This window comes from Carcharhinus amblyrhynchos, chromosome 9 (genome assembly GCF_965287045.1).
Source record: "Carcharhinus amblyrhynchos chromosome 9, sCarAmb.v2.hapA, whole genome shotgun sequence".
Taxonomy (NCBI): Eukaryota; Metazoa; Chordata; class Chondrichthyes; order Carcharhiniformes; family Carcharhinidae; genus Carcharhinus; species Carcharhinus amblyrhynchos.
This window is the reverse complement of record NC_137332.1, coordinates 7,985,765-8,005,253: the sequence shown is the minus strand read 5'-3', so window position 1 is coordinate 8,005,253 and position 19,489 is coordinate 7,985,765. Positions and strand designations below refer to the sequence as shown.

Below are 19,489 nucleotides of genomic sequence, written 5' to 3'. Positions count from 1 at the left end.
GACTTGAGCTCCAAGGGTTGTAGGGCAGGGGGTGCTTCCCGCTGCATAACAAGACCCCCCCATTAAGAAGAAGAGGAGAAACCAGCATAAGAAGAACCCTAACTTGCTGCCACTTCCACTCAAGTTCAGAGTGTTAGTGTTGGCAATGTAGCATTTTAAAAATACCTTTTTTCCTAAAAAAAATTAAGAAAAAAAACTAGGAATGGATCGATTTAAAAATAACACCTCGCTTCCTACCCCTCTCGGTTTAGAAACAGACGGGTTGGAAAGCAGTCAAGCGTAGCAGAGGGTGCACCCTGGTAATTTTTTTTATTTTAGACTGGCAGACTGCAGCTGTTTGTGTGGGTGAGTGAGGCATGAGGAGGCGGCAGGCTTCCTGCCAAAGTCATTCCCGTCCAGACTGAGGCTGGGACTCCACTCCAGACTTTGCAGCCGCTCCGCCTCTTCATTTGCACTGTGCCAGATTAACTTAAATGTATCTGCTGAAGTGGAGATAATCAATGCAAATCACAGTGGCTCTTGCAGCACAAATGGGGTACGTTTGATCCACAAAAGACTGAGTTTCGGGAGATCAGTCGTGGATTCCCAAGTCCCTGCATCCTGCCTATTGGGGTGGGGGGGGTGGGGGGGAGAGAGACACAGAGAACGAACTGCAGGTCACACATGTAGTAGACTGGATGTCCTTCCTCCACTTGGCTATTCTGCTCTCTCCTCTCCTGTCTCTCAGGATCTAGATGTCTGCATGTCCTGACTCCTGTATCTAAAGGTAGGTCCAGTGATTCCGAACAGTCTGTCATCTAAACTCATCAGCCATTCAACTTCATTGTGGTCAATTTCTCTCTCCTCTCCTCTCTCTCTCTCTCAGTGGCAACTCATTCTGATAAACAGGCAGCCCCACAAATCTGTACACTTCCCCAAGTAGCTTCATGCAATCGGTGCGTCTTTTCATCTGCGGGGCTGTTCTGAAGTTACCAATGATGAGGGCTGTTCAGAGATGAAGCGATGGTAAAGACAAGTCTTTCATAGTCTATGGTTAATTGTCAGATACTGTTTAGCATTGCTCTGTGCTGAGTGTTAGAGATTGATTTAAACCTCCCTCCCCTCTCTCTCTCTCTCTGCTTTACAACTTTTTTGGGGGGTGGGGGGGAAATGTTGCCATTAAGGATTGGTGTTAAGTGGGAATTAGGAAGGGATTTTTTTGGGGTGGGGGGAGAGAGAGCAGTGTTGTTAGGTGTTGCAGTGAGGAGCAGTGTATTGCAAACAGGTTAAATCCCCCCCCCCCTCACTCACTCTCACTCAGTGGCGGCTGCAGTGTGTGAGTGAGAGGCATCTCCCAGCTCCCACATCACTGGGAATTGCTCCGGCTTTCAATGCACTTCCCCCTCTCCCGCCGCATTATCCAAACTCGCAACTCTCCTGCTCCTGGGAATTCCCAGGAGCAAAAGGGGGGGGAGGGGTACTGGGTGTTGAGGGGAGTGGGAAAAGGGGTGGAGAGGGGGTGAGTTTTTGGAAGGGGGTTTGGGTCTGGGTGAGAAAGGGGTCTGGCTGGAGAAGGGGAGGAGGGGGGGGGGCTCTGGGTGGAGGGGGGGGTTTGGGGAAAGGGGAATGAGAAAGGGGTCTGGGGTTTGGATGGGGTCTGGATCCATTGGGATGAGAAGAGGCTCTGGATGGGATGGGGTTTGGGTGGGAAGGGGAAGGTGTTTGGGTGGATTGGGGAGGAGGTTTTGGGTAGGATGGAGCGGGGGGGAGGTCTGGGTGGGAGGGGTGTCTGGGTAGGATAGGGAGGGGTTTTTGGGTGGGATGGAGGGGGTGGTCTGGGCGGGATGGGGTGCATCCCCATCTCCCTTTATTGTTGTTAGAAGCAGTGAAACGCCTGCAACTTTCTCTCTGTCTATTTCTGTCATTTGTGTGTGTGTGTGTAAAGCTGCGGCAGACTACACTTGCTTCTGAATATTGCCGGCACGTCTGCAGTCCTGTGGCTGTGCTCGGGGGTGGGGAAAGGGGGGATTATTGTCGGTGCTGGGGCAAAGCAGCTGAACAGCCCCCATGGCTCGCTGCTGTGTGTTGGCTGGCTGGACACAGAGCGGTGGCAGAAGCTGTTCCAGCTTCTCCATGCCCCGGTGATCACTGTCCCAGTGTCGAGGCAGGCTGCAAACAGGCTCGCCACAGGGTGCCGAGCATTCTTTATTTTTAAAAGGCCAACCTTGGCATCAGAATAATTGGAAGCTAATGCTTTAGTAAAACAGCAGTTATTTTATTAAGCTGTACGCTGGCAAGTTTACAGTTCAGATGATTCAATTCATAGCCACGGTTTCAAAGGCACCCCAAGTGAAATAGACCTCTGGCTGTTCTGGCTGGCTGTGTGGATCATCTCTCTGGGCAGTCAGGTCCATTCTGTTGTGACCTGATGTCTGAACCCCTGTGTCTGAATGGCATCCGCTTCCCCCCCCCCCCCCCCACCAAGGGGCTACTGCTAGGTAAGGACAGCCCATAGCACAAGGAACAGAAACTCCTAGGTTTAATTTCCAGGGACTGCTGCTGAGTTTGCAAGCGGTGGACTGGAGTGTTTTGCAACGAGATCCATGCCTCCCTATCTCAGGAGGTGGTGAAACTCACTCCTTGCTCTCCCTTGGTATTCAGTTCACAGGTTACGTATGTGGAGGTGAAGCTCCCAACTTTGAACTGCCCACAGGCTGGACTTGCACATCAAGAGTTCCTTTTAATATTACCAAGAGTGTGGGCAGTGGGAAATGTGTGGGCCTCTATCCATAAACTGCACAAATCTGTCTTGCCATGCATAGGAATTACAACAATGTGTCTATCCTTCAGAAAAAAAAGCGTCATTTTTGTGATGTAAAGTGGGGACACCCTTGCATCTGTATTTGTACAGGATTTTGTTTATTGCTAAAGGAATAGAATATAAAGGTAAGGAAGTATTGTTGCAACTATACAAGGCATTGGTGAGACCGCACTAGGATTATTGTGCACAATTTTGGTCCCCTTATTTGAAGAGAGATGTAGTTTTAAATTTGTTATCGGTTATCCTAAGACTATGACCTCTCATCCCACCAATGGAAGCAACTATACGAGGCATCTAATTTATCCATACCTTTTATCATCTTGTATCCCTCAATTTGATCTACCCTCATTCTTCTAAATTCCAGAGAGTATAGGTCTAAATTGTTCAATCTCTCTTCATACGACAAACCCCTCGTCACTGGAATCAATCCAGTGAACCTCCTCTGAACTGCCTCCAATGTCACTACATAGAACATAGAAAAGCTACAGCACAACCAGGCCCTTCGGCCCACAAGTTGTGCCGAACATATCCCTACCTACTAGGCTTATCTACAACGCTCTATCTTACTAAGGCCCATGTACTTATCTAAGAGACTTTTGGAAAATGAGATGATAAAAGGTGTGGATAAATTAGATGTGGAGTGGATGCTCCCATTGGTGGGATGACAGGTCATAGTCTTAGAATAACCTGTAACAAATTTAAAACGGAGCTGAGGGAAAACTACTTCTCACAAAGGATTGTCAATCTGTGGAATTCACTACCCCCAAGGGCAGTGGATGCTGGGACAGTGAGTGTATTTAAGGAGGAGTTAGACAGATTTTTAATTGGTAATGGGTCGAAGGGTTATGGGGAAAAGGCAGGAAAATGGGGATGGGGAGCATGTCAGCCATGATTGAATGGCGGAGCGGACTTGATGGGCCGAATGGCCTAATTCTGCTCCTATATTTTATGAACTTCACAGCAGAACCCATCTTGATAACCAAGTAAAAGTGGGAAGACATCCAGAGCAGAACGTTTGATTCCCACCAGAGATGGAGAGGTGGAAAATTACCAGCCAGTAATGGTCTAGCAGTTGTGACCAGTCTTAATCTCACCTATTGCAAAAGCTTCCTTTGTGTTCTGTGACATACATTGGCAGCTGTCACCCCTGACAGTGACCTGCTGAGTGTTGGAGGGTCTGCTATTTGCCTCCCAGCCTTGAGAACCTGCCCACTGCCCTGCATGCTCCCTGGCCCACGAGTAAGTGAATGCTGCATTAGGTGCCAATGCAATCGGGATCCAGAAATGCATCTAAATTTGGGATCCTGACGCCAGAAGTAAAATCCAGTCTCCCTAAAGTCTTTCGCAAAATGTGCATTATAACCGGAGCTCTCCCCATGTTATGTTTCAGCTGCTATTGGGTACGTCAACATTTCATCTGCTAATTCTTGAAGTTTTCTCATAGGAACTAGGAGCAGGAGGAGCCCATTCAGCCCTCCAAACTTGCTCCACCACTCATTTTGATCACGACTGATCATCGAATTCAATATCCTGATCCTCTCTTCCTCTCATATCCCTTGATCCCTATAGCTCCCGCTAGCTTACTTTCATACTCCATTTTTCCCTTCTTAATCAATCCCTTGGTCCTCCTCTGCTGAATTTTAAACCATTCTCAATCCTCAGGCCTATTGCTTTTTCTTGCCAATTTGTATGTTTCTTCCTTGAATCTGATACCATCTCTAACTTCCCTTGTAAGCCATGGTTTGGCCACAATTCCCTTCCCACTCTTGTGCCAAACTGGAATAATAAGCTTCTGGAGTTCACCCATTCGTTCTTTAAATGCCTGCCATTGCCTGTTCACTGTCTTTCTCTTCAGCAATGTTTCCCAGTTCATGCCTCATACCATCATAGTTACCTTTACTGAGATTCAGGACCCTGGTCTTAGAATCAACTACATCACAATGCACCTAGACAAAAAATTCTACCATATTATGGTCACTCATCCCCACAAGCTTTTTCACAACTAAATGGCCTTTGTCATTGTACAACACCTAGTCCAATATGGCCTGATCCCTTGTCGATTCCTTGACGTATTGCTCCGGAGAACCATCCCATATACACTCCAGAAATTCCTCCTCTATTTTACTGTGACTAATTTGACTGTCCCCATCTAAATGCAGATTAAAGTCGCCCAAAATCACAGATGTTCCTTTAACACATGCATCTCTGATTTCCTGTCTAATGCTTTTCCCAACATTGTCACTACAGTTTGGTGGTTTGTACACCATCCTATCAATGTTCTTTGGTCCTTGTTGTTTCTGAACTCCACCCATACAGATTCCACATCATCAGAATATCTTTCCTCAATATCGTGTCAATTTCATCATTAATCAACAATGCAACGTGGCCACCTTTTCATTTCTGCCTGTCTTTCCTAAACGCTGAATAGCCTCAATGTTTAGTTCCCATCCTTGCTCACCTTGGAGACACATTTCCATTATGCCAACCATATCATGTCCCTTTTCATCTATCTGTGCAACTAATTCATCCATTTTGTTTTGAATGTTCTGAGCATTCAGGTACGAAACCTTAAGGTGGGCACTTTTAACATTTCTTTTCCCTTTCCTACTATTTTTTATTCAGTCCTTATCTGACTCTGGCCCTTGATTTCTCTACTTATCACTTTCCTTATTGTCCTTACTATCTTTTCCTCTTGTTCTTAATTCCCCCTGCTCTAAATCCTTGCAAAGGTTTCCATTCCCCTGCCATATTAATTTAACACCCTCCCCAGACCCCCAAGAACATCAGTCCCAATCCTGCCCAGCTGTAACCAGTCCAGTTTGTACAGGTTCCACCTCCTCCAGAACAAACCCCAATGCCCTCGGAATCTGAAACCATTCCCGTCACACCACACGTATTCATCCAGTGTATCCTGCTGTTTCTACTCTGACTAGCGTGTGGCACAGGTAGTGATCCTGAGATTGCTATCTTTGAGGTCCTACTGTTGCTTGCTTCCAAACTCCCTATCTTCTGCTTTTAGAACCCCATCCCTTTTTTTTAACCTATGTTGTTTGTAGCAACATGTACTACGACCCCTGGCTGTTCACCCTTCCCCTTCAGAATATCCTGCAGCTGCTGTGAAACATCCTTGACCCTCACATCAGGGAGGCAACATATCATCCTGGAGTCTCATTTGCGGCCACAGAAACGCCTGTCTATTCCCCTGACAATTGAATCTCCTATAATGATTGCATTCCCACACTTGTTACTTCTCCTCCCGGCAGCCCAATCAAGCATGGGGCAATGGATTTGGCTGTTGCTGTTTCCTTCTGAAAGGCCATTCCCCTCAATGGTATCCAAAGAGGTATATCTGTTTGGCAGGGGAATGGCCACAGTAGGTTCCTGCACTGCCTGCCGAGCTCTCTTGCTCTGCCTCTGGGAAGGACACCCATTCCCTTCCTGCCAATGGAGTCGGAACCTCATGATCCCAATTAATAACTTTATTCAATCCCAATCCTTTGCCCCTATTTCCCAACCATTAGTATCCCTATTGGTAGAGCTGTCTTCTGCTGCCTCTATTGTTTGATCATGTCAGCATGTTACTGGTGATTTTGGGTTGTCCTTGTATTTCAATTGTTATCCATTTTTAAACGGTTGACAAGGCCAGCTGGAAATAAAAAATGGACCTCCTTGGTTTAGCAGGAAAGACACAGAATAAAAAAGCAACAAACTGACAATGAACTTTTACGAAACACTCGTTCAACCTCAGCTAGAACCTTTTGTCCAATTATTTGCACTGTAGATTTGGGAAGAATGTCAAATCCTTAGCATGAGCGCCAGGCAGGTTTAAAAGAAAGGTTACCAGGGGTGGGATGCTTCATTTCATTGGAGAAGCGGCAAGGGCGACACGGTGGCACCGTGGTTAGCACTACTGCCTCACAGTGCCAGAGACCCAGGTTCAAATCCCAGCCTTGGGTTACTGTCTGTGTGGAGATTGCACATTCTCCCCGTGTCTGCGTGGGTTTCCTCTGGCTGCTCCAGTTTCCTCCCACAGTACATAGATGTGCGGGTTACATTGATTGGCCATGCTGAATTGACCCCAGTGTCAGCGGGATTAGCAGGATAAATACGTGGGGTTATGGGGATAGAGCCAGGGTGAGATTGTGGTCGGTGCAGACTTGATGGGCAGAGGAGGTTTACTAGGCTGATACCAGAGTTGAGGGGGTTGAGCTATGAGGAGAGGCTGAATAAACTAGGCTTGTACTCGTTAGAGCTTAGAAGAATGAGGGGAGATCTCATTGAGACATATAAGATGATGAATGGGATGGATAGGACAGAGGTGGAGAGGCTCTTCCCGCTCAGAAAGGACAGTAGGACTAGGGGGCACAGCCTCAAGATAAAGCGGGGGCGGTTTAGAACGGAGTTGAGGAGGAACTTCTTCACTCAAAGGGTGGTGAATCTCTGGAATTCTCTGCCCGTTGAAGTGGTGGAGGCTGCCTCGCTAAATATTTTTAAGACGCGGGTTGATGGGTTTTTGATAAGCGAGGGGATTAAGGGTTATGGGGAGAGGGCGGGAAAGTGGAACTGAGCCACGACAGATCAGCCATGATCTTATTGAATGGCGGGGCAGGCTCGAAGAGCTAGTTGGCCTACTCTTGCTCCTATTTCTTATGTTCTTATGTTCTAAATGGCCTTCTTCGGCACTGTAGGGATTCTATGATTCTACGAAGCTGAGATTGTTCTCCTTAAAGCAGATGGTGGTGAATGTGTGGAATTCACGACCACAAAATGTAGTTGAGACCAAAACGTCGGCTGATTTCAAGAAGATATTAGGTATAGTTCTTGGGGCCAAAGGAATCAAGGGATATGGGAGGAAGGGGGGATCAGGATATAGAATTCAATGATCAGCCATAATCAAGATGAATGGCAGAATAGACCTGGTGGGCTGAATGGCCTACTCCTGCTTCTATATTGACCATTTTCATGTGCTCAATCTGAATGGCATATGTTGGCATGTTCAAACTAGCAGACTGTCAAAGTCAAGTCTATTCTTATCCTCACTCGCACACATTCTGGCAACGGCAGGCAGTGGATTGCAACGGGGAGTCAGAAGCCTGTGCGACTCCCTCGTCGATGTGGGGATGCAGGAACTGGGTTGCTTGTACCCCGTAGCATCCGCCTGGGGACATCTCTCGTCGGTGTGGCTCACCGTCACCAAGTTGTTGGAGAGTGTTTGTGTGTGATAAATGAAGGGTTTAGAGGAAGCCTGGCTGTGCCCATTTTTGTTTGGTTTGCCAGTACCCAAGTGCCCTGTTCCAGCGTGAGAATGTGTATTTCAGTGCACACTCTCACGCTGCTGCTTCCCAGGAAAATTTGAATTGGAGCCCCGATGGTTAAAGCGTAAAATGGAAGCAAGCTGGGTTTGTTTTAATAATCGGACTTTTGTACGGACCGCTGGATTTGAACTTAATATTAAATCCATTACCTGTGGATTTGTGCTGTGACTTGCAGTGATTGTCAATCATCGCTGCCCTGTGCCAGTCCCTTCATATTAAGGAGGCAACACAGTTCTGTTGGCAATGCAATCAAGTGTTAAGAGCTCATTGTGTGTACCCAATGCCCTTGCATTTGAGTCTTGGTTGTTGACTGACTGGAGCACAGCTGCCAGTCATTGCGGTTAAGGTCTCTCGCTAGAATTGCTTACCTCCAGCAGTAAGACAGCGAAAAACAACAACGTCAAAACTATTCCTGTAAAAAAAAGTGACATTGTCTCTTCTGACTGATACTCTCCTATCATCCTTGCCCAGTCAGGATAAAGTAGACTGTGATGACTTCAGCCAGGCTAATGAGGTTGGCTTGCTGGAGCACGAACGATCTGATGAGTCATTCGCCTGGCAGGGAGCGGAGGTCGGGAGGAGGATCTCCTTGTGAACCTGCTCCTGGGCCTGTCGAGGCACGCCATCAACAGGTCCAGGCAGTGGGCGATCGACAGGGTCGTCCATCCTGACTGTCTGCCCCTCTACCGCGGCTACGTTCGCGGCCAGGTGTCCCTGGAGAGGGAGCACGCGGTGTCCGCGGGTGCAGTCGACGCCTTCCGTGCCCGCTGGGCACTGCAGGGGCTGGTGTGCGTTATAGACCCTCACAACCACATTTTGATTTAATGTTTTAAGTTTCCTTTGGACTTTGGTTTCTGTCCGGGCCGTTCCTCCCCCCCCTTCCTTTTTGGGGGGCTGCCCCTCTTAATTTGCCCCTAAGTTAATTTGAGTTGGTTTTACTCATTTGGCGCGTGAAAAGAACTACCTGATGAGTCCTAATTGATGGTTAAATCAGGGAGTCTCATGGTCCCTATTTAAAGCAGGTGAGTCAGACTCTCAGCCTGCATCCAGCAACTGGAGAGCTGGCTGTGTACAGATGTATGGTGTAAATAAAGTAACTTGGTGACGGGACTTTTGCCTCCCTGAAGTTATTACATAGACGTGGAGCGGATGCTTCTGCTGGTAGGACGAGAGCTCATAGTCTTCATATAAGGGGTAGCAAATTTAAGACAGAGTTCAAGAGAAACTACTTCTCCCAAAGGGTTGTGAATCTGTGGAATTCACTACCCCAAAAGTGTGGTGGATGCTGGGACAGTGAGTAAATTTAAGGAGGAGTTAGACAGATTTTTAATTGGTAATGGGTTGAAAGGTTATGGGGAGAAGGCAGGAAAATGGAGATGAGGAGCATATCAGTCATGATCCAATGGTAGAGCAGACCCGATGGGCCAAATGGCCTAATTCTGCCCCTATATCTTACGAGCTTTGTAGATATTATTAATTTAGAAGCAAAATATTGCAGGTGCTGGATATCTGAAATAAAAATGAACAATTGGAAACACCCAGCAGGCCAGGCAGTCTCTGTAGAGAAAACTAAGGTCCTCTGGTCACTGGGCTAACATTGACAGTGAGTGTTGGCAGGCTATTCTGCATAAGAGTTGAGCATGCTCATGCCCGCGCACCCCATGCCCTCGCAAGTATTGCCAGCATGAGTTATTAGATTGTGAACTGAAAAACAAGGCAATACTGAATGGCTGGCATGGTGCCACAATGGTTAGCACTGCTGCCTCACAGTGCCAGGGACCTGGGTTCGATTCTGGCCTTGGGTCACTGTCTTTGTGGAGTCTGCATGTCCTGCCTGTGTCTACGGGTTTTCTTTGAGCGCTCCAGTTTCCTCCCACAGCCTAAAGATGTGAGGGTTAGGTGGATTGACCATGCTAAATTGCCCCTAGTGTCAGGGGGAGTAATAGGGTAAATATGAGGGGTTATGGGAATAGGGCCTGGGTGGGATTGTGGTCAGTGCAGATTCAATGGGCCGAATGGCCGCCTTCTACATTGTAGGGGTCCTATGGACCCGGGTTCAATTCCAGCCTCAGGTCACTGTCTGCGAGGAGTTTGTACGTTCTGCATGTGTCTGCGTGGTTTTTCTCTGGGTGTTCCAGTTCCCTACCGCAGTCGAAAGATGTGCGGGTTAAGTTGTTTGGTCACATTCGATTGCCCCTGAGTGTGAGGGAGTAGCAGAGTAAATACATGGGATTATAAGGATTGGGATTGGGTGGGATTGTTGGTGGTGCACTTGATGGGCTGAATGGCCTCCTTCTACACTCTAGGGATTCTGTGCTGATTCTCTGACTGACTGAACCCTAATGGTTAGAAAACTGTTTACGACACCTCCCTCCGACAACTGAGCTAAATTTAGCTAATTAATACAGGCTGGTGTATCCAACCTGAATATATCTCGTCAAAATGGCTCAACAAAAAAGGTTAAAACTCGTTGAGCCATTGGAAAGGCATCAAGTTCCGTCACAGTGTTACTACATGTTTCTTTCCCACAAGCAGCCACGAGCAATATTTTGCACTTTTGTGATTGATTTCCAGCTCTCAAGCGCTCACAAAGTGCAGACCTGTGACCCTCTGCTTTCAAACATTGTAAAACATATAGAAACTAGAAGCAGGAATAGGCCATTAAGCCCTTCGAGCCTGCTCCGCCATTCCTTTTGATCATGGCTGATCATCGGATTCAATATCCTAATTTCCCTTCTTTCCCCCCATCCCTTGATCTCTTTAGCCCCAAGATCTCTATTTTTTTTATTTATACGTGGGACATGGGTGTCGCTGGCTGGCCAGCATTTATTGCCCACCCCTAGTTGCCCTTGAGAAGGTGGTGGTGAGCTGCCTTCTTGAATCGCTGCAGTCGATGTGCTGTGTGTTGACCCACAGTGCCGTTAGGGAGGGAATTCCAGGATTTCGACCCAGCGATTGCGAAGGAACAGCCGATTATATTTCCAAGTCAGGATAATGAGTGGCTTGGAGGGGAACTTGCAGGTGCTGGTGTTCCCATGTACCTGCTGCCCTCGATGGAAGTGGTCATGGGTTTGGAAAGTACTGTCTAAGGACCTTTGGTGAATTGGTGCAGTGCATCTTGTAGATGGTGCACACTGCTGCTACTGAGCGTTGGTGGTGGAGGGACTGAATGTTCTATCTAATTTCTTCTTGAAATCAGAAAATGTTTTGGCCTCCATTGCATTCTGTGGTGGTGAATTCCACACATTCGCCACCCTCTGGGTGAAGAAATTTCTCCTCATCTCAGTCCTAAAAGGTTCACCTCTTATCCTCGAACTATGACCCTTAGTCCTGGACGTCACCGCCATGGGGAACATTGTAATCTTCCAAATGCTTGCGATTTCTACATGAGTTGTGTGAGTTTCCTCAGGTGTGGCAGGCAATGCTGTTATGAGGAGCGTGTTAGCAGATGTCACCATCTGTCCGCTAACAAAACGGCCACCCATCTTGACGACCCTGCCCCCTCACCTACCCCATCATGCACCAAAGGGTTTTAAGAAGCCACAGCAGAAATTTACCCCCACCCCCCCACCCCCCCCCCCCCCACCCCCCCCCCCCCCCCCCCCCCCCCAACCAACAAAAGCAAAAAATAAATGGGTGAGATGTATTTCCAATCTGGATATCTCCAAACTTGGTGGAGACAGTTATGTTATATGCAGCAAGAGTGAGATGAAATTGAGAGAGAGAGAGAGAACAGGAGTTAATAGAAACTTTCTGAACTTGTTTATTCATGTGGTTTTAAATTATTTCCCAAAGAATTTTTGTTTCCGGCAAGCATTGAAAGGCCAACTGTTCGAAAGCAGTGCAAAGTCTAAGAAAATCCGTCTTGTCAACGTTGCCTTTGATCACCTGTCACTTATTCTCTTCACAAATGATATATCCTCTACCTTGTGAAATGTCCTTGATGTATTTTTCTAAATTTAACTGTATCGTATAAATTATAGTTCTGAAAGTGGTTAACTGGGATTTCACTTGAGTCAGGATATTCACTTGTTTTTTTTGTGCGACCTGGATTTAAAATTGTAATTATCAGGATTTTGTAACCATATATGTGGATTAGATTCAAGCGCTTAGCTCCTTCAATGAGTTAGCATTACATTATGGGCTGAATAACCTTCTGTGTACTATGGTGGCACAGTGGTTAGCACCGCTGCCTCACAGCGTCAGGGGCCCAGGTTCTGGGTGACTACGTGGAGTTTGCACGTTCTCCCCTTGTCTGTGTGGTCTTTCTCCAGGTGATCTGATTTCCTCCCACACTTCAAAGATGTGCAGGGTGAGATGGATTGGCCATCTAAATTGACCCTTAGTGTCCCAAGATGTGTAGGTTAGGGAGATTGGTGGGGTTTATTTATTTATTAGTCACAAGTAAGGCTTACATTAACACTGCAATGAAGTTACTGTGAAATTGCCCTAGTTGCCACATTCTGGCGTCTGTTCGGGTCAATGTACCTAACCAGCACATCTTTCAGACTGTGGAGCACCCAGAGGAAACCCATGCATACACGGGGACAATGTGCAGACTCCACACAGACAATGACCCAAGCCAGGAATCGAACCCAGGTCCCAGGTGAGGCAGCAGCGCTAACCACCGTGCCACGGACTTGGGGTTACAGGGATTGGGTGGGTAAGCTGCCCTGTTGGAGAGTCAGTGCAGACTCGATGAGCTAAGTGACCTCCTTCGGCACTGTAGGATTTGTGAGAGTCTCCGAAAAGCTCTTGATTGTTTTAAGATTGGGTGGCATGGTTTGCATGGAAGGAAGAGCTTGACTGAGAAATGTTGAAAGTGTTGCAAAGCAGTTTGATTTTGAGCTTTGATTTCACGTAAACGTCTGCCCGTTGGAAAGTTCTGAAACCCCTCTGAAAACGACAAAGGCATCGTTTTGAGAGCTTACTCTTGTTTTGCAGTGGCCCAGACTTTTCATTTGCTAAATTGATTCCATTTTGTAATGCCTTAATCTGATCTTTTGGAATTAGGGATTTTTAACATGATTCAAAAGAGCAGCAATGCATCTCAAATACCACAATGACCCACATTGACCATATTGTTGCTTTCTTTCCCCGCTTCTCCCTTCTCCCATTATTTCCCCAGCTTAGTGTGGGATATCTGTAGGGAGAGATAAGCAATTATTACTGTGTGCGCGAATAGGAAAATGTTGGTTGAGATTTTCTGACACTTCCTGCCAGCAGGGTCTTCTGGTCCCACCGGAGGCAAATCCCCCCCCCCGCCACCCCCCCAATCCCCTCCATGGCAGGTCGGGCAAGCCGTGCAAAATGACATAGACATCGACAAGACTGGAAAATCCTGCCAGCGGCCAATGGTACCTGCACTGCCGGAAAACATGCTGCTGATGGGAGGTTGGGGGAGGGTTGGGTGGGGAGAGGGGGTGGGGGGAGGGTGGTGGGAGGGAGAAGGAATTGGGTGGGCTTCCTGCCCAAAAGTCCCAACCTTGATAATCATTCCCCACCAATGATAAGGCTCCTGCCTCTCTCTGTCGCCTCATTCTGTGCTTCAACTCTCCAATATCTCTGTGCTTTGTTAATCCTGACCAGTGCTTCCCAGGTTAATCGCTCCACTATTATTGGCAGCCATTTGTGCCTAGCCAACGCCTCCCCCCCTCCTCAGTTTTTTCCTGCCTCGCTACACTTCTCCTTCTCTGCAGATGCTCTTTGAAGCTCACCCTTTTGACCAAGCTGCTGGTGACCTGTTCCAATATCCCCATGTGCAGCTCAGTGCCAAATTCAGATGGAATGTTGCCCCAGTGAAATGTTTTGGAATGTGTTGCTATGTTCAAGGCTCAACATAAATGCAAATTACGGCTGTTGCCACTTCAAGAGTTCAGATCAATAGATTTTTTTGTTTTTGGATGCATGGGAGTCAAAGTTGCAAATGGAACTGAGATACATATCAGCTGTTATCAAACTGGATGGTGAAACAGGCTTGAGATGCTGAACAGCTTTCCCCTACAATATTAACATTCAGCAAGATGAGGGTCACAGAACTCCCCCCATGATGAGTTTCATATTGTTATCACCATGATCTTATTCTCCCCTTGCATGCATTATGCTACAGAAGATATGTAACTAGAGCCAACATCGATTCAAACTACATATTGGGCAGAATATTGGCACAGTGGTTAGCACTGCTGCCTCACAGTTCCAGGAACCCAGGTTCGATTCCCGGCCTGTGTCACTGTGTGTGCGGAGTTTGCACATTCTTCCTATGCCTGTGTGGGTTTCCTCCGGCTGCTCCAGTTTCCCCCCACAGTCCGAAAGATGTGTGGGTTAGGTGGATTGGCCACGGTAAATTGCCCTTTAGTGTCAGGGAGACTAGCTAGGATAAATACATAGGCTTCTGGCGATAGAGCTTGGATTGGATTGTGGTCAGTACAGATTTAATGGGCCGAATGGCCTCCTTCTGCATGTAGGGACTCTATGGATGTGCTGGTTAGGTGCGTTGAATGTGCTAAATTCTCCTTACGTGTACCCGAACAGGCGCCAGAATGTGGTGACTAGGGGATTTTCATAGTAACTTCATTGCAGTGTTAATGTAAGTCTACTTGCGACACAAATAAATAAACTCTAAAAAACACAAGCGTTTTCAAACTCGTGCTTCACCAAGTTTTGTCCTTTTAACTGACAGGAAATGTGCTCTGTTTTGACTTCAGAAGATCGATCCAGGCAATCTGCCTCCTAATTGACCTCAGGATTTAAAACTTAGTCTATTTATTTTACGTTAGTAGTCTCACAACACCAGGTTAAAGTCCAACAGGTTTATTTGGTAGCGCGAGCTTTTGGAGCCCTGTTCCTTCATCAGGTAAGGCGCTCCAAAAGCTCGTGCCACCAAATAAACCTGTTGGACTTTAATCTGGCGTTATGTGACTACCTACTGTGCCCACCCAAGTTCAATGTTGGCAAATCCCCATCATATTTATTTTTTAGTGTCACCAGTAAGCTTACATTAATACTGCAATGAAGTTACTGTGAAAATCCCCCTAATCGCCACGCTTCAGTGCCTGTTTGCGTACACTGAGAAAGAGTTCAGCATGGCCAATGAACCTAACCTTTCATGTTGCAACTGTACAAAACTCTGGTGCGGCCGCACCTGGAGTATTGCGTACAGTTCTGATCGCCGCATTATAAGAAGGATGTGGAGGCATTGGAAAGGGTGCAGAGGAGGTTTACCAGGATGTTGCCTGGTATGGTGGGAAGGTCTTACGAGGAAAGGCTGAGGGACTTGAGGTTGTTTTCGTTAGAGAGAAGAAGGTTAAGAGGTGACCTAATTGAGGCAGACAAGATGATCAGAGGGTTAGATAGGGTGGACAGTGAGAGCCTTTTTCCTCGGATGGTGATGGCTAGCACGAGGGGACATGAGTTTAAATTGAGGGGTGATAATTATAGGACGGATGTCAGAGGTAGGTTCTTTACTCAGAGGGTAGAACATAAGAACATAAGAAATAGGAGCAGGAGTAGGCCATCTAGCCCTTCGAGCCTGCCCCGCCATTCAATAAGATCATGGCTGATCTGTCGTGGCTCAGTTCCACTTTCCCGCCCTCTCCCCATAACCCTTAATCCCTTCTCTTATCAAAAACCCATCAACCCGCTTCTTAAAAATATTTAGCGAGGCAGCCTCCACCACTTCAATGGGCAGAGAATTCCAGAGATTCACCACCCTTTGAGTGAAGAAGTTCCTCCTCAACTCCGTTCTAAACCGCCTCCCCTTTATCTTGAGGCTGTGCCCCCTAGTCCTACTGTCTTTTTTGAGCGGGAAGAGTCTCTCCACCTCTATCCTATCCATCCCATTCATCATCTTATACGTCTCAATGAGATCTCCCCTCATTCTTCTAAACTCTAACGAGTACAAGCCTAGTTTATTCAGCCTCTCCTCATAGCTCAATCCCCTCAACTCCGGTATCAGCCTAGTAAACCTCCTCTGCACTCCCTCCAGGGCCAAAATATCCTTGCGCAGGTGCGGCACCCAAAACTGCACACAGTACTCCAGCTGCGGCCTCACCAATGCCCTATACAGCTGCAGCAAGACCTCCCTACTTTTATATTCAATCCCCCTCGCTATGAAGGCCAGCATCCCATTCGCCTTCCTGACCACCTGCTGCACCTGCAAGCTGGGTTTTTAGTAAGGGTGTGGAATGCCCTGCCTGCAGCAGTTGTGGACTCGCCAACTTTAAGGGCGTTCAAATGGTCAGTGGATAGGCATATGGATAACATTGGACTAGTTTAGGTTAGAGCGTCATTAGATTGGTTCCACTGGTCGGCGCAACATCGAGGGCTGAAGGGCCTGTACTATGCTGTTATGTTCTATGTTCTAACCAGCTCGTCTTTCAGACTGTGTCAGAGTCATGGGGAGGAAACCGGAGCACCTCTCCACATAACCCAATGTATTCACCCTACTGATTTTCCCTATCAACAAGGGGCAAATTTTGCACGGCCAGTCAACCTAACCAGCACGTTTCTCGGACTGTGGGAGGAAACCGGAGCACCCGGCGGAAACCCACGCAGACACGGGGAGAACGTGCAGATGGTGACCCAAGCTGGGAATTGAACCTGGGTCCCTGGCGCTGTGAGGCAGCAGTGCTAACCACTGTGCCACCCCATTGTGCGGCGGTTGGGTTTTTTTTCTGTGCCATGCCGACGAACCAACCACACTGCCTTTACAGCAGAACAATGCGTTACACCGGGTGACACTGAATTTGAAGGAGCTTTGAGTCACTTGTGCTCGTGAGTCACTTCCTCACTGCCCCCGACGTAAGTCACCCAGTTGCCCTATGGATCATTATATTTCCTCCAACGCTTTGCGCCTTAAAATACGCTTGCTCTTGAGAGAAATGTGAGAGCCGCCGGTGCTCTTGGTATTTAATCCCAAATGTGCAAGCCCACAGGATCTCCTTGCGTTCACTTAGAGGACACGTAGGAGCACTGGGGAGTTGTGAAGGACTTGGTTTCAGTGCAGCCAAATGCCCAGGTAATTTCCAAAAATGGCGAGAGTCATTTTTCTGTGAAAAGAAAATGTAGTCTTTTTCTTCTTCAATCTTGTTTCCTTTAAGAATATTTGGGAAGCTTGTCCTCTCGGATGAATCTAATTGAGGTTGCTGAAATATTAAATGTCAAATTTGATGTACATTTCATCCCAGATTTATCCCTAATCTAATTGTGCACTCGGAATTTTAATATCTTCTATGGAAAGTGGGACATGCTGCGATGCGGCTGGGTAATGATTACTACTTTTTTTTTATATAAAAGAAAACCCATAAATGATAAATGTTCAGAAGTCGCATCAGTGAGTAATGGATCTGGTGGTTGTTGGAGCTGGGTAGTGGGGGGGAGGGTGGGCGAGGGAGGGGGTTGGAGGGGAGATTGGCCTTTCAAGAACAGAAGTAATTTATTGCGAGCGTCCAGTCTGCATCACCCCCTGTAGTTTACACACTCGGAGCGAGAAACCTTGACGGCAGTCGTTAGCCTGCAGGGTTCCGTCAGATGATGTGTATTCATTCGAACACTCACTAAATAGCAGTTTTTCACCCAATTTTCTCTCTTTCTCGTAACTGCCCCGTCCGTACGTGCCTTTATAAAGGATTTGGATTCGGTGATTGAGTGGTACAGCTGATGTGGCGTTTTGGAAATAATGCTGAGCACGGGATAGGGCTGCAGACAAAAGTTGGCTTTGGACGGAAACTGACCCCCATTGGGTGGGGTGAAAGCAGGTTCCTTTCATTTTGTGTGTGAGTGTGTGTGTAACCAGATTAGTTTTCTTAATATGTGTAATTCTCTTGGTATTTTTATTTAATTTGGTCAACGTTGCTTTGTCAGTAGCTCTCATACCCCAGGGGCATGTATATTTTTAAAAAAGGCTTTTGTAGGTATTCCGTATGTGATACATAGAATCCTGACAGTGCAGAAGGAGGCCATTCAGCCCATCTGCACTAAACACAATCCCACCCAGCCTCGATCCTTGCAGCTCCATGTACTTACCCTAGCTAGTCCCCCTGACACTATGGGGCCATTTATCATGGCCAATCCACCTAACTCGCCCATCTTTGGACTGAGGGAGGAAACCGGAGCACCTGGAGGAAACCCACGCAGACACGAGGAGAATGTGCAAACTCCACACAGATGGTGATCCAAGCCAGGAATTGAACCCAGGTCCCTGGCGCTGTGAGGCAGCAGTGTTAACCACTGTGCCACCTATGCGTTTGGGGAAAGCAAATTGCACGTTTATAATGGGCGAAATCTTAACAAAATTGGCAGTGTTGTTTCCCGTGAGACAACCGGTGTGTTTTCAGAGAAATTCTTTGCCCAGAATAAAATCAGTGGGGGTGTGTTTCACGCCGCTATACGGGGATGCGGAGTCTCAACAAACCGGCAAAACCTGGGCTGCTCAGAGATTGGGGCACCATCTTTAAAGGGCACCCCGATCAGAGCAGCGCACAACCTCACCCAAACCCCCCCCCATGTAACTCCCGGCGTCTCCCCTCCCCACCCCAGACTGGAGCCAACATTCACTTAGACCGCCACCCCCCAATCCAAAATCATCCGCCCCCTTCTCTTCCCACCTCCATCCAAATAACCATCGCTGGCACGCTGGCACGCCTGTCTGCTCCAGGCACACAAACACATCTGCATGAACCTCCCCCCCCCCCCAACTTGAGGCTTATGTGGCTAACTTGGCAGTACTGACATTGTGCTGGGGAGGGGGTAGTGTCAGGGCTCACTGCCAGGGCACGCCTGGCCATGTCCCTCATCCTCCTGGCACTATACTTATCTTTACACCCTTGAGGGGAGCGCCCACCTCCCCCCCCCCCCCCCCCCCCACCCCACCCCACTCCGTGAGGGTGGGGGCGGGGTGGGGGTACATGTTAAGCTGCATTCAGTCAGGTTCACACCCCGTCATCATCATAGCATCCCTGCAGTGCAGGAGGAGGCCCATCGAGTCTGCATCGGCCACAATCCCAGCCAGGCCCTATCCCCATAACTTGATGTATTTACCCTAGCTAATCCCCCTGACACTCAGCGGCAATTTAGCAGGGCCAATCCACCTGATCTTTGGATTGCGGGAGGAAACCGGAGCTCCCGGAGGAAACCCACGCAGACACGGGGAGAACGCGCAGACTCCGCGCAGATAGTTACCCAAGATGGGAATTGAACCCGGGTCCCTGATTTGGAGTCCCTTTCTCACCGGCGAGATCTGCGACTTCCGGATCTTGATTCATCCCCCGCTGGTATTCACGCGGATGGCGAACACAGGCTCAAGATCGTCCCCATTTTCTTCTTGTGTCTCCTTGACCTTCATTAAATGTTAAAGGCATTTTGTTTTTGAGTGGCG

General features: G+C 47.8%; 1 protein-coding gene across 1 annotated transcript in view; it reads left to right on the top strand.

Annotated features, from left to right (window-relative positions):
• Positions 1-655: 655 nt before the first annotated feature.
• Positions 656-19,489, top strand: part of adgrl2a (adhesion G protein-coupled receptor L2a) — a 732,161-nt gene continuing 713,327 nt past the window's right edge. The window contains exon 1 of the mRNA XM_080195115.1: positions 656-766. The gene's annotated coding sequence lies outside the window, so the exon portion shown is untranslated. The remainder of the gene's footprint in view (positions 767-19,489) is intronic.